Source organism: Salmo trutta, chromosome 18 (genome assembly GCF_901001165.1).
Source record: "Salmo trutta chromosome 18, fSalTru1.1, whole genome shotgun sequence".
Classification (NCBI taxonomy): domain Eukaryota; kingdom Metazoa; phylum Chordata; class Actinopteri; order Salmoniformes; family Salmonidae; genus Salmo; species Salmo trutta.
In genome coordinates, this window is record NC_042974.1 from 20,365,205 (window position 1) to 20,378,952 (window position 13,748).

Sequence of the window (13,748 nt, forward strand, 5' to 3'; positions counted from 1 at the left end):
AAACACCAGAAATACAGCTAAAATTAAGCACTAACCTTTGATGATCTTCATCAGATGGCACTCATAGGACATCATGTTACACAATACACATATGTTTTGCTCGATAAAGTTCATATTTATATCCAAAAACCCCATTTTACATTGGCGCGTAATGTTCAGAAATGTTTTCCCTCCAAACCGGTGAATGAGCACAATGAGCACACATATTACAGAACTACTCATCATAAACTTTGATCAATATACAAGTGTTATGCACAGAATTATAGATACACTTCTCCTAAATGCAACCGCTTTGTCAGATTTCAAAAAGGTTCACGGCGAAAGCACAATTTGCAATAATCTGAGTACAGCCCAGAAGACACCAACAACAAGCAAACAGAAACCCACCATGCTGGAGTCAATAAAACTAAGAAATTACATTATAAATATTCACTTACCTTTGATTATCTTCATCAGAATGCACTCCCAGGCATCCCAGCTCCACACTAAATGTTCGATAAAGTTTATCTTTATGTCCAAATACATCCATTTTGTTCGCATGCTTACTTAGTCCAGATGACAAGTCAAAAAAGTTATACTACAATTTGTATAAACATGTCAAACGATGTATAGAATCAATCTTTAGGTTGTTTTTAACACATATCTTCAATACAATTCCAACCGGACCTATCCGTTCTCTTTAGGAATGAATATGAACTCAGCTCGCTCCCAAGTCTCTGCGCGTGACTGAACCCATGCCTTATAATGGGACACCTATTTCCTTGGGCTGTTATTCCCTTCAAATTCACCATAGAATCCTCAAACAAGGTTCTAAAGACTGCTGGCATCTAGTGGAAGCTTTAGGAAGTGCAAAATGAATATATTGAATATTCCAACCGGACGATTCCAATGTCTTGAAAAATGTTATGGAACACAGCTACCTCATCACGTGAATTTGCGCCAATTTCTGAGTCACCAACTTCCCGGCCTTCTTGTTTCCTCTCTGTTCACTGCAAAAGCCTGAAACAAGGTTCTAAAGACTGTTGACATCTAGTGGAAGCCTTAGGAAGTGCAAAATGAACCCTAAGTCACTGTGTTAGATAGGCGATGACTTGAAAAGACTACAAGCATCAGATTTCCCACTTCCTGGTTGGATTTTTCTCAGGTTTTTGCCTGCCATATGAGTTCTATTATACTCACAGACATCATTCAAACAGTTTTAGAAACTTCTGAGTGTTTTCTATCCAAATCCAATAATCTAATAATATGCAAATATTTGACTGTGGGCCCGAGTATTAGGCAGTTTACTCTGGGCACGCTTTTTATCTGAAAATGAAAATACTGCCCCCTATACCTTAAAAAGTTAAGATGGTGAAGAAGGCACTTTTAAAGAATAGCCAGGCATCATCTACTGACGGGATGAGGTCAATGTCATTCCAGGATACCAGGTCGAATAGAAAGGCCAGCTCGCAGAAGTGTTTTAGGGAGCGTTTGACAGTGATGAGGGGTGGTCGTTTGGTCGCAGACCCATTACGGATGCAGGCAATAAGGCAGTGATCGCTGAGATCTTGTTTGAAAGGTGTATTTGGAGGGCGAGTTAGTTAGGATGACATCTATGAGGGTGCCTGTGTTTACGGATTGGGGTTGTACCTGGTAGGTTCATTGATCATTTGTGTGAGATTGAGGGCATCAAGCTAGATTGTAGGATTGCCTGGGTGTTAAGCATGTTCCAGTTTAGGTCACCTAGTAGCACGAGCTCAGAAGATAGATGGGGGGCAATCAATTCACATACAGTGAGGGGGAAAAAGTATTTGATCCCCTGCTGATTTTGTTCGTTTGCCCACTGACAAAGAAATGATCAGTCTATAATCTTAATGGTAGGTTTATTTGAACAGTGAGAGACAGAATAACACCAAAAAAATCCAGAAAAATGCATGTCAAAAATGTTCGAAATTGATTTGCATTTTAATGAGGGAAATAAGTATTTGACCCCCTCTCAATCAGAAAGATTTCTGGCTCCCAGGTGTCTTTTATACAGGTAATGAGCTGAGATTAGGAGCACACTCTTAAAGGGAGTGCTCCTAATCTCAGTTTGTTACCTGTATAAAAGACACCTGTCCACAGGAGCAATCAATCAATCAGATTCCAAACTCTCCACCATGGCCAAGACCAAAGAGCTCTCCAAGGATGTCAGGGACAAGATTGTAGACCTACACAAGGCTGGAATGGTCTACAAGACCATCGCCAAGCAGCTTGGTGAGACAGTGACAACAGTTGGTGCGATTATTCGCAAATGGAAGAAACACAAAATAACTGTCAATCTCCCTCGGCCTGGGGCTCCATGCAAGATCTCACCTCGTGGAGTTGCAATGATCATGAGAACGGTGAGGAATCAGCCCAGAACTACACGGGAGGATCTTGTCAATGATCTCAAGGCAGCTGGGACCATAGTCACCAAGAAAACAATTAGTAACACGCCGTGAAGGACTGAAATCCTGCAGCGCCCGCAAGGTCCCCCTGCTCAAGAAAGCACATATACATGCCCGTCTGAAGTTTGCCAATGAACATCTGAATGATTCAGAGGACAACTGGCTAAAGTGTTGTGGTCAGATGAGAACAAAATGGAGCTCTTTGGCATCAACTCAACTCGCCGTGTTTGGAGCAGGAGGAATGCTGCCTATGACCCCAAGAACACCATCCCCACCGTCAAACATGGAGGTGGAAACATTATGCTTTGGGGGTGTTTTTCTGCTAAGGGGACAGGACAACTTCACCGCATCAAAGGGACGATGGACGGGGCCATGTACCGTCAAATCTTGGGTGAGAACCTCCTTCCCTCAGCCAGGGCATTGAAAATGGGCCGTGGATGGGTATTCCAGCATGACAATGACCCAAAACACACGGCCAAGACAACAAAGGAGTGGCTCAAGAAGAAGCACATTAAGGTCCTGGAGTGGCCTAGCCAGTCTCCAGACCTTAATCCCATAGAAATTCTGTGGAGGGAGCTGAAGGTTCGAGTTGCCAAACGTCAGCCTCAACCTTAATGACTTGGAGAAGATCTGCAAAGAGGAGTGGGACAAAATCCCTCCTGAGATGTGTGCAAACCTGGTGGCCAACTACAAGAAACGTCTGACCTCTGTGATTGCCAACAAGGGTTTTGCCACCAAGTACTAAGTCATGTTTTGCAGAGGGGTCAAATTCTTATTTCCCTCATTAAAATGCAAATCTATTTATAACATTTTTGACATGCGTTTTTCTGGATTTTTTGTTGTTATTCTGTCTCTCACTGTTCAAATAGACCTACCATTAAAATTATAGACTGATCATTTCTTTGTCAGTGGGCAAACGTACAAAATCAGCAGGGGATCAAATACTTATTTCCTTCACTGTATGGTATCGAGGGCACAGCTGGGGGCAGAGGGAGGTCTATAGCAAGCGGCAACAGTGAGAGACTTGTTTCTGGAAAGGTGCATTTTTAGAAGATGAAGCTCGAATTGTTTGGGTACAGACTTGGATAGTAATACAGAACTCTGCAGACTATCTTTGCAGTAGATTGCAACACCGCCCCCTTTGGCAGTTCTATCTTGGCGGAAAATGTTATAGTTAGCGATGGAGATTTCAGGGTTTTTGGTGGTTTTCCTAAGCCAGGATTCAGACATGGCTAAGACATCCGGGTTGGCAGTGTGCTAAGGCAGTGAGTAAAACAAACTTAGGGAGTAGGCTTCTAATGTTAACATGCATGAAACCAAGGCTTTTACGGTTACAGAAGTCAACAAATGAGAGCACCTGGGGAGTGGGAGCGGAGCTAGGCACTGCAGGACCTGGATTAACCTCCACATCACCAGAGGAACAGAGGAGAAGTAGGATAAGGGTACGGCTAAAGGCTATACGAACTGGCCGTCTAGTACGTTCGGAACAGAGAGTAAAAGGAGCAGGTTTCTGGACATGATAGCTTAGATTCAAGGCATAGTGTACAGACAAAGGTAAGGTAGGATGTGAGTACATTGGAGGTAAACCTAGGCATTGAGTAATGATGAGAGAGATATAGTCTCTAGAGACGTTTAAACCAGGTGATGTCATCGCATATGTAGGAGATGGAACAACATGGTTGGTTAAGGCATATTGAGCAGGTCTAGAGGCTCTACAGTGAAATAACACAGTAATCACTAACCAGGACAGTAATGGACGAGGCATATTGATATTAGAGAGAGGCATGCGTAGCTAAGTGAACATATGGGTCCAGTGAGTGGTTGGGCTGACTGGGGACACGGCAATTCAGACAGTTAGCAGGCCGATGCTAACAAGCTAACAGTTAGTAGGCCGGGGCTAAACAAGCTAGCAGTTAGCAGACCGGGGCTGGCAAGCTAGCAGTTAGCAGACCAGTTTAGCAAGCAAGCAGTTGGCAGACCGGGGCTAGTAGTTAGCAGACCGGGGCAGGCAAGCTAGCAGTTAGCAGTCCGGGCAAGCAAGCTAGCAGTTAACAGACCGGGGCTAGCAAGTTAGCCTTTGGGGGACGTCGCGATGGGGTTAAGTCTGTTTTTGCCTCTTTGTGCAGTGACGTCGATAGACCAGTCGTGGCATTAGTAGGGTTCCAAGTGGCTCTTGGTAGCTAGTAGGCCGCGGTTAGCAGAATGGGCCTTCAGCGGACGTCGCACCTGAGGGGCCTGTTGGAATCCTCGGGTAGATTATGTCGGTATTCCAGTCGTAGAGTATCGGCGGGGTTCCGTGCCCCGTACCGGCAGTAGAAGGGGTCTGGATATTGTAGCCCAGGAGTGGGCTTCGGTGGTAGCACAGGAGCCCTGGCCGGGCTAGCTTCAGGCAAATTGGTGCTTGCTCCGGAATGTAAACGCTAGCCAGGAGTAGTCACCTGGGATTGCGGTTAGCTAGTTGTGAAGATCAGATGAAAATGTTCAGAGTTTGCGGTAGGAATCCAGGGATATGGGGGAAAAAATCTGGTCCGTTATTTTCTGGTTTGAGTCACGTTGTTCGAACTGGCGAGAGCTTTCCGAGCTAAAGGTTAGCTGATGACCGCTAGCAATGGTTTGCTGACTGATAGCCGGTAGGTAGTTAGCTGGCTAGCTTCAGTTGAGGGATTCCAGATCCGAAGTAAATAGAAATACTATAGAAAAAAACACAGATCCACGCCATGTTGGGTGAGGCGGGTTGCAGGAGAGTATTTAGAAGTTGAGGTTTAGGAAAATATTTTTAAAAGATATGAGAAGAAAAAGATGTAAAAAGATATATACAAGGGACACGACAGGACAAAGACAAAGACGTCTGACTGCTACGCCATCTTGGATTGGATACACCTAGCGGTAGCCTAGCGGTTAAGAGCCTTTGCTCTAAAGCCCGCTGGTTCGAATCCCCTAGCCGACTAGTTAGCAAACTGCCGATGTGCCCTTGAGCAAGACACTTAAACCTAATTGCTCCTGTAAGTTGCTCTAGATAAGAGGGTCTGCTAAATGACTAAAATGTAAGAACTGATTCCCTCCCCTCTCTCTCCAGGCCCACCTATAGTTTCAGAAGAAGAGTTGGCCAGCCTAGCCATGATCAGTCCAGCTAAGACCAGTCAATACTCTGGGCCCAGAGTGAAAGCCCTGATACAGATACTACAACATCAACTAGACCAGCAAGAACTGGTCCGAGAGTTCATGGTGGGTATACACTTTGTGTTCCTCATACACATACGCATGTAAACACACACTAATGAAGTATGCTAACCATATCATGCACGTTGGTCTGCCTTTTCAATAGCAGAAGCAAATATTGTCAGTTGCTGTTGTTTGTGTTGTTTGTTTTAGGCCTTGGAACATCTAAAGCCATTTGATAACTGTCTGGTGGGGAAAGCTCCTGAGAACCGGGAGAAGAACCGCTACCAGGACATCCTGCCCTGTAAGTTCTGTTAAACCAGTTAAACTACAGTCCCTTTAACCCTGCTGTGTAGTCTGCACTAGAACTATCTAATCTGGGCTGGGGCTGGAGAGAACAGCTGCAGGCCAAATTGACAAGACGTCTTAATGTCATCATTTTCTGGTTGTAAGAAGAGGTATTTTTAATGACAATAACAAGACGTCATGGGAAAGATGTCATATTTTGGTTGTTATCTGTTCAGATAATAGTTCAAGATAAATATTGTTTTTTGTGGTAGCTTAAAGAGGCAATTTGCATTTCCCAACAATAACAAAATGGTTTACCCTGCCACTGATATGGTAAACAGCTGAGGGATGGGGCTGGAGAAATGTAACCACTTTCAAATTCATAGACAGAGCTATGGATGCAAGGACTTACCATCCATGAGAACAGTTCTAGCCATGTTTTGTGGCTATACAGTGTTTGTTTACAATGACATTGGTTACAAACATTGGAGTAAAACAAGCTTTTATTTTGGGTTCTGATGGGGTAGCGCAGTTGAACTAAGCTCATGAGGCATTCACAAGCTATATTCTTCAAGAATCAATGGGTATATAGTATGTCATTCATTTTGATGTAGCAATTGCAGTTTGCTGCTTTAAAGACATCAACAAAACATCCTTATACAACCGGTATATAAGCTGACCATAATATCGTCATTGCAACTAGTTTTGCTCGCTGGGCAGTGTTTACTCAAATCTTATCCCTTATTTTATTACTTCCCAGGATATTTATTTTCACTCACACTCTCACAAATGAAACATTTCTAGTCAGCATGTTTACAGTGTTGACTGATCACTATTACCTGAGAGGAAACTGCCACAGCACCCCCATATACAGCAGCTAGTGACAGGATGGAAAGAGTGTAAAAGAAGGTATACATTTACAGGTGAACAGTGGAGCACTTGACTCCATACAACACACACACACACACACACACTGGACTACATGCAACATGGCAATTCAATTAAACTAACCCGATTGCTGTGGTAATTTACAACTGTGTGAGTGATAGGTGAGGCAAGTCTGCTTGTCAGAGACTTCTCTCCCTCTTACAAGCTGGAGACAGAAAGTTCTCCAAACATACAGTCATAAAAACACTTAAACGGTTTAGCACGTTAGAGGGTTTGAGAACATTGTCATGGGAAAAGATCAGACCTGATCCCCAAATGCATACACACACACTAGGGCTGGGCGATATGGACAGAATATAATATTCTATTTTTTACGGTATTTTATGTTTTTGAATAATAAAAGTTCTACATTTGCTTTATGAGTTGTGCATGACCCTAGGTTAGCAACACATACATTTTAAGTATTTCAATGTTTTTTTTGCCATTTTCACCATTTCAATGGGGTTTTCGTAATTTCAGTGGGGTTTTCTGGTTGTTTCATCACTCAAACTTCAACCAAAAGTTTATCTCATTTGGGATAATTTCCACAATGCCACATAGGTCTACACAATATGGGCAAAAAATGAAGGCCTTATTTGTAACTAAAAATTGCTATTTCCTTTTGACTGGTGATTTAGATCAAAACACTTGGATGATCTGTTGAAATTATGGAAATAGAATCATTATTCTAATTCTACAGTTAGAATGTACAGTTGAAGTCGGATGTTTACGTACACCTTAGCCAATTACATTTAAACTCAGTTTTTCACAATTCCTGACATGTAATCCTAGTAAAAATTCCCTGTTTTAGGTCAGTTAGGATCAACACCTTATTTTAAGAATGTGAAATGTCACAACGTCATAATTATGGCTAAACGCTGCTTATTTCTACAATGTTCTTCAAATCTGATTTTAAACCTAACCCTAACCTTCCCTAACCTTAACCATACTGCTAACTGCTTTGTTTTCATTAACTTTTACAATATAGCCAATTTGACATTGTGGCTGTGGTAACTATTGACAACCGAGGGAGAGAGGTGACTCAGGTAGCAGAAGTAAACTATAAAAACTGAGTGGCGTATCACATTTAACAAAGAAACATTTTAGAAGGTAAAGTAAAAACCCAAACTCGTCCGTGCATCAATACTGGTATATAGTTAAATATGAAATACCGCCCAGCCCTAATGTACACACACGCTGACACGGTGGAGTGTTTACTTTTCTCACTCCAGGAGTTATGTTTCTATCTGCTGAGAACAACTGTGACACCTTGGCCTCTGTTGAGATTTGACAGAGAGACGACAGAGCGAAGGAGGGATGTGGTGAGGAAGAGTGAGGAGTGATGGGGGGATGAGGTTTTGAGTGATGAGACTCCTGATCTCCATCAGATCCCGTTGTGAGATAGACCACAACACTCGTCTCCTTCTCTTCTCCTCCCTCCCTCCATCACTCGTCTCCTCTTTTCTCACCCTATGTCTATCATGCCTCTCCTTCCACGTCATTTATGCCCCAGTGCCCTCTCTTTATTCGTTAATCTATGTTTTTTCCTCTGTTGTTTTCCTCTATGTAGTATTTACTATTCCCTGGACTGGACTGTTCCTGGTAAAACAACAACAGAGCATTGTTAGACTGTTGACCAGTGGAACACCCAGGTCACCTCGTAAAGTCTGCGTGTGTGTGTGTGCAATATATTTCTGACCTGAATGTGTTGGGAAATGCTATTTTATTGTTCTATTTTGGAAAACTACTGAGGAATGTGTGTTTCACAGGACGTTCCATGGAAAATAAATGTAGTGTTTATAAACCTAAAATGCTTTATGGGTTTGTCCTCAGAGTTAACTCCTGTAATGAGGAAACATGGTTAGGGAAGATTGTGAAACTGACCAGAGAATATGTGGCATAGAAATATAATTCGATTTTTATGATATATAATGTGTTTTATTATAGTAGTACACAGTGACTTTATCTCTCTTCATGAATCTATCCTGTTGCATCCTGATTATCCTGAGAACCAGACTCCTCTCTCACCATGTAAACATTAAAACAGCCCCTGTGACTGAATGTATCCTCTGTCCTCCTCATATACACTGTCTCTAACTCATCCGTCCCTAGAGAGGAAGATGGCGCCGACAGAGATGGTCGCCTTGTTTCTAGTCCTTAGGAAACTACACAGTATTTTTTTTGGTATGTATTATTTCTTACATTGTTAGCCCAGAAAAGTGTTATTACATACAGCCAGGAAGAACTATTAGATATCATAGCAACGTCAACTTACCAACATTACGACCAGGAATACGACTTTCCCGAAGCGGATCCTTTGTTTGCACAACCACCCAGGACATTGGATCTAATCCCAGAGGCCGACCCAAAACAACGTCGCCGCAGAAGAGGTAGACGGAGTGGCCTCCTGGTCAGACTTCGAAGGCGTGCACACCACCCACCGCTTCTGAGTATATAACTCGCCAATGTCCAGTCTCTAGACAACAGGTAGACAAAATTAGGGCAAGGGTTGCTTTCCAGAGAGACATTAGAGATTGTAACATTCTCTGTTTCACGGAAACATGGCTCTCTCGGGGTATGTTGTCGGAGTTGGTACAGCCACCGGGATTCTTCATGCGTCACGCCGACAGAAATAAACATCTCTCTGGTAAGAAGGAGGGCAAGGGTGTATGCTTCATGATTATTGACTCATGGTGTAATCGTAACAACATACAGGAACTCAAGTCCTTTTGTTCACCTGACCTAGAATTCCTTACAATCAAATGCCAACCATATTGCCTCCCAAGAGAATTCTCGTTGGTGATTGTCACAGCCATTTATACCCACCCTCAAGCCAGTACCACGACGGCCCTCAAGGAACTTCACTGGACTCTATGCAAACTGGAAACCATATATCCTGAGGCTGCATTTAGGGGATTTTAACAAAGCAAATTTGAGAACAAGGCTACCTAAATTCTACCAGCGTATTGATTGTAGCACTGGTGTGGGCAACACACTAGATCACTGCTACAAGGCCCTCCCCCGCCCTCTCTTTGGCCAATCAATCAATGAAATGTATTTATTAAGCCCTTTTTACATCAGCTGATTTTTTTTATTTTTTATTTATTTAACTAGGCAAGTCAGTTAAGAACAAATTCTTATTTTCAATGATGGCCTAGGAACACTGGGTTAACTGCCTGTTCAGGGGCAGAACGACAGATTTGTACCTTGTCAGCTTGGGGATTTGAACTTGTAACCTTTCGGTTACTAGTCCAACGCTCTAACCAATAGGCTACGCTGCCAATAGGCTGCCAATAGGCTACGCTCTAACCAATAGGCTATGCTGTCCAAAGTGCTATACAGATACCCAGCCGAAAGCCCCAAACAGCAAGCAATGCAGATCTAGAAGCACGGTGGCTAGGAAAAACTCCCTAGAAAAGCAGGAACCTAGGAAGAAACCTAGAGAGGAACCAGGCTCTAAGGGGAGGCCAGTCCTCTTCTGGCTGTGCCGGGTGGAGATTATAACAGTACATGGCCAAGATGTTCAAACATTTATAGATGACCAGCAGGGTCAAATAATAATAATAATCACCGTGGTAATAGAGGGTGCAATGGGTCAGCAACCCCAGCAGTAAATGTCAGTTGGCTTTTCATAGCTGATCATTCAGAGTTAGAGACAGCATGTGCGGTAGAGAGAGAGTCGAAAACAGCAGGTCCGGGACAAGGTAGCACGTCCGGTGAACAGGTCAGGGTTCCGTAGCCGCAGGCAGAAGAGTTGAAACTAGAGCAGCAGTACAACCAGGTGGACTGGGGACAGCAAGGCCAGCTTGTCCTGAGGCATGGTCCTAGGGCTCAGGTCCTCCGAGAGAAGAGAGAAAGAGAATTAGAGGGAGCATACTTCACACAGGACACCGGATAAGACAGGAGAAATACTCCAGATGTAACAGACTGACCCTAGCCCCCCGACACAAACTATTACAGCATAAATACTGGAGGCTGAGACAGGAGGGGTCGGGAGACACTGTGGCCCTGTCCGAGGATACCCCCGGACAGGGCCAACCAGGCAGGCTATAACCCCACCCACTTTGCCAAAGCATAGCCCCCACATCACTAGAGGGATATCTTCAAACCACCAACTTACTACCCTGAGACAAGGCCAAGTATAGCCCACAAAGATCCTCCCCACGGCACGAACCCGAGGGGGGCGCCAACCCAGACAGGAATATCACGTCATTGACTCAACCCACTCAAGTGATGCACCCCTCCAAGGGACGGCATGGAAGAGCCCAGTAAATCAGTGACTCAGTCCCGTAATAGGGTTAGAGGCAGAGAATCCCAGTGGAGAGAGGGGAACCGGCCAGGCAGAGACAGCAAGGGCGGTTCATCGCTCCAGTGCCTTTCCTTTCACCTTAAAACACCGCTGGGCCAGACTACACTCAATCATAGGACCTACTGAAGAGATGAGTCTTCAATAAAGACTTAAAGGTTGAGACCGAGTTTGCGTCTCTCACATGCAGACCATTCCATAAAAATGGAGCTATATAGGAGAAAGCCCTGCCTCCAGCTGTTTGCTTAGAAATTCTAGGGACAATAAGGAGACCTGCGTCTTGTGACCGTCGCATACATGTAGGTATGTACAGCAGGACCAAACCGGAAAGATAGGTTGGAGCAAGCCCATGTAATGCTTTGTAGGTTAGCAGTAAAACCTTGAAACAGGAAGCAGGAAGCCAGTGTAGAGAGGCTAGCACTGGAGTAATATGATCTCATTTTTGGGTTCAAGTCAAGATTCTAGCAGCTGTGTTTAGCACTAACAGAAGTTTTATTTAGGGCTTTATCTGGGTAGCCAGAAAGTAGAGCATTTGCAGTAGTCTAAACTAGAAGAGACAAAAGCATGGATGAAATTTTCTGCATAATTTTTGGACAGAAAGTTTCATTTTTGCAATGTTACGTTGATCTAAAAAAGCTGTCTTGATATGTTTTTCAAAAGAGAGATCAAGTTCCAGAGTAACGCCAAGGTACCTCAGTGTTAGTTGAGACGACTGTGCAACCATCAAGATTCATTGTCAGATCCAACAGAAGATCTCTTTGTTTTTATGGACCTAGAACTAGCATCTGTGTTTTGTCCGAGTTTAAAAGTAAAACATTTGCTGCCATACACTTCCTTATGTCTGAAACATAGGCTTCCAGGGAGGGCAGTTTTGGGGCTTCACCATGTTTCATCGAAATGTACAGCTGTGTATTGTCCACATAGCAATGAATGTTAACATTATGTTTCCGAATTACATCACCATAGTGAAAACAATAGTGGTTCTAAAACGGAATCTCGAGGAACACTGAAATGTACAGTTGATTTGTTAGAGGACAAACCATCCACAGAGACAAACTGATATCTTTCCAACAGATAAGATCTAAACCAGGCCAGAACTTGTACATGTAGACCAATTTGGGTTTCCAATCTCTCCAAAAGAATGTGGAGATCGATGGTATCAAAAGCAGCACTAAGGTCTAGGTGCACAAGGACAGATGTAGAGCCTTTGTCTGACACCATTAAAAGGTAATTTACCACCTTCACGAGTGCAGTCTCAGGCTATGATGGGGTATAAAACCAGACTAAAGCGTTTCGTATACATTGTTTGTTTTCAGGGAGGAAGTGAGTTGCTACGCAACAGCTTTTTAAATTTTTTTGAGAGGAATGGGAGATTCGATATGGGCCGATAGTTTTTTATGTTTTCTGGTTCAAGAGAGGCTTTATTGCTGCCACTTTTAGTGAGTTTGGTACACATCCGGTGGATAGGGAGCCGTTTATTATGTTCAACATAGGAGGGCCAAGCACAGGAAGGAGCTCTTTCAGTAGTTTAGTTGGAATAGGGTCCAGTATGCAGCTTTAGTATGCAGGTTTAGAGTCCATTACTATTTTCATCAACGTGTCAAGAGATATAGTATTGAAAAACTTGAGTGTCTCCCTTGATCCTAGGTCCTGGCAGTGTTGTGCAGACTCGGGACAAATGAGCTTTGGAGAAATACACAGATTTAAAGAGGAGTCTGTAATTTGCTTTCTAATGATCATGAGCTTTTCGTAAAAGAAGTTTGTGAATGTATCACTGCTGAACTGAAAGCCATCCAATGCTGTTTTTTAGTTAGCTTTGCGACGGTATAAAAATAAATGTTGGATTGTTCTTATTTTCCTCAATTAAGTTGGAAAAATAGGATGATCGAGCAGCAGTGAGGGCTCTTTGATACTGCACGGTAGTGTCTTTCCAAGCTAATCGGAAGAATGGTGTAGCTCCATTTCCGTTCCAATTTTCTGGAAGTTTGCTTCAGGGCTCGGGTATTTTCTGTATACCAGGGAGCTAGTTTCTTATCACAAATGTTTTTTGTTTTTAGGGGTGTGACTGCATCTAGGGTATTATGCAAGATTACATTTAGTTCCTCAGTTAGGTGGTAAACTGATTTTTGTACTCTGACATCCTTGGGTAGGTGGAGGGAGTCTGGAAGGGCATCTAGGAATCTTTGGGTTGTCTGAGAATTTATAGCACAGCTTTTGATGATCCTTGGTTGGGGTCTGAGTAGATTATTTGTTGCGATTGCAAACTTAATAAAATGGTGGTCCGATAGTCCAGGATTATGAGGAAAAACATTAGGATCTGCAATATTTATTCCACGGGACAAAACTAGGTCCAGAGTATGACTGTGGCAATGAGTAGGTCTGGAGACGTGTTTGACAAAACCCAGTGAGTCGATGATGGCTCCGAAAGCCTTTTGGAGTGGGTCTATGGACTTTTCCATGTGAATATTAAAGTCACCAAAAATGTGAATATTATCTGCCATGACTACAAGGTCCGACAGGAATTCAGAGAACTCAGTGAAGAATGCTGTATACGGCCCAGGAGGTTTGTAAACAGTAGCAATAAAAAGTGATTGAGTAGGCTGCATAGATTTCATGACTAGAAGTTCAAAAGACGAAAACGCAGTCTTTTCGTTTTGTAA

At 43.2% G+C, this 13,748-nt stretch overlaps 1 protein-coding gene and 1 pseudogene across 1 annotated transcript in view; both read left to right on the plus strand.

Annotated features, from left to right (window-relative positions):
* Positions 1 to 5,608, plus strand: part of LOC115152970 (FERM and PDZ domain-containing protein 2-like) — a 66,863-nt pseudogene extending 61,255 nt beyond the window's left edge.
* A 2-nt stretch (positions 5,609 to 5,610) lies between these two features.
* LOC115152968 (piggyBac transposable element-derived protein 4-like) overlaps positions 5,611 to 13,748 on the plus strand; it is a 44,533-nt gene continuing 36,395 nt past the window's right edge. The window contains exons 1-2 of the mRNA XM_029697928.1: positions 5,611 to 5,633; positions 5,781 to 5,871. The gene's annotated coding sequence lies outside the window, so the exon portion shown is untranslated. The remainder of the gene's footprint in view (positions 5,634 to 5,780; positions 5,872 to 13,748) is intronic.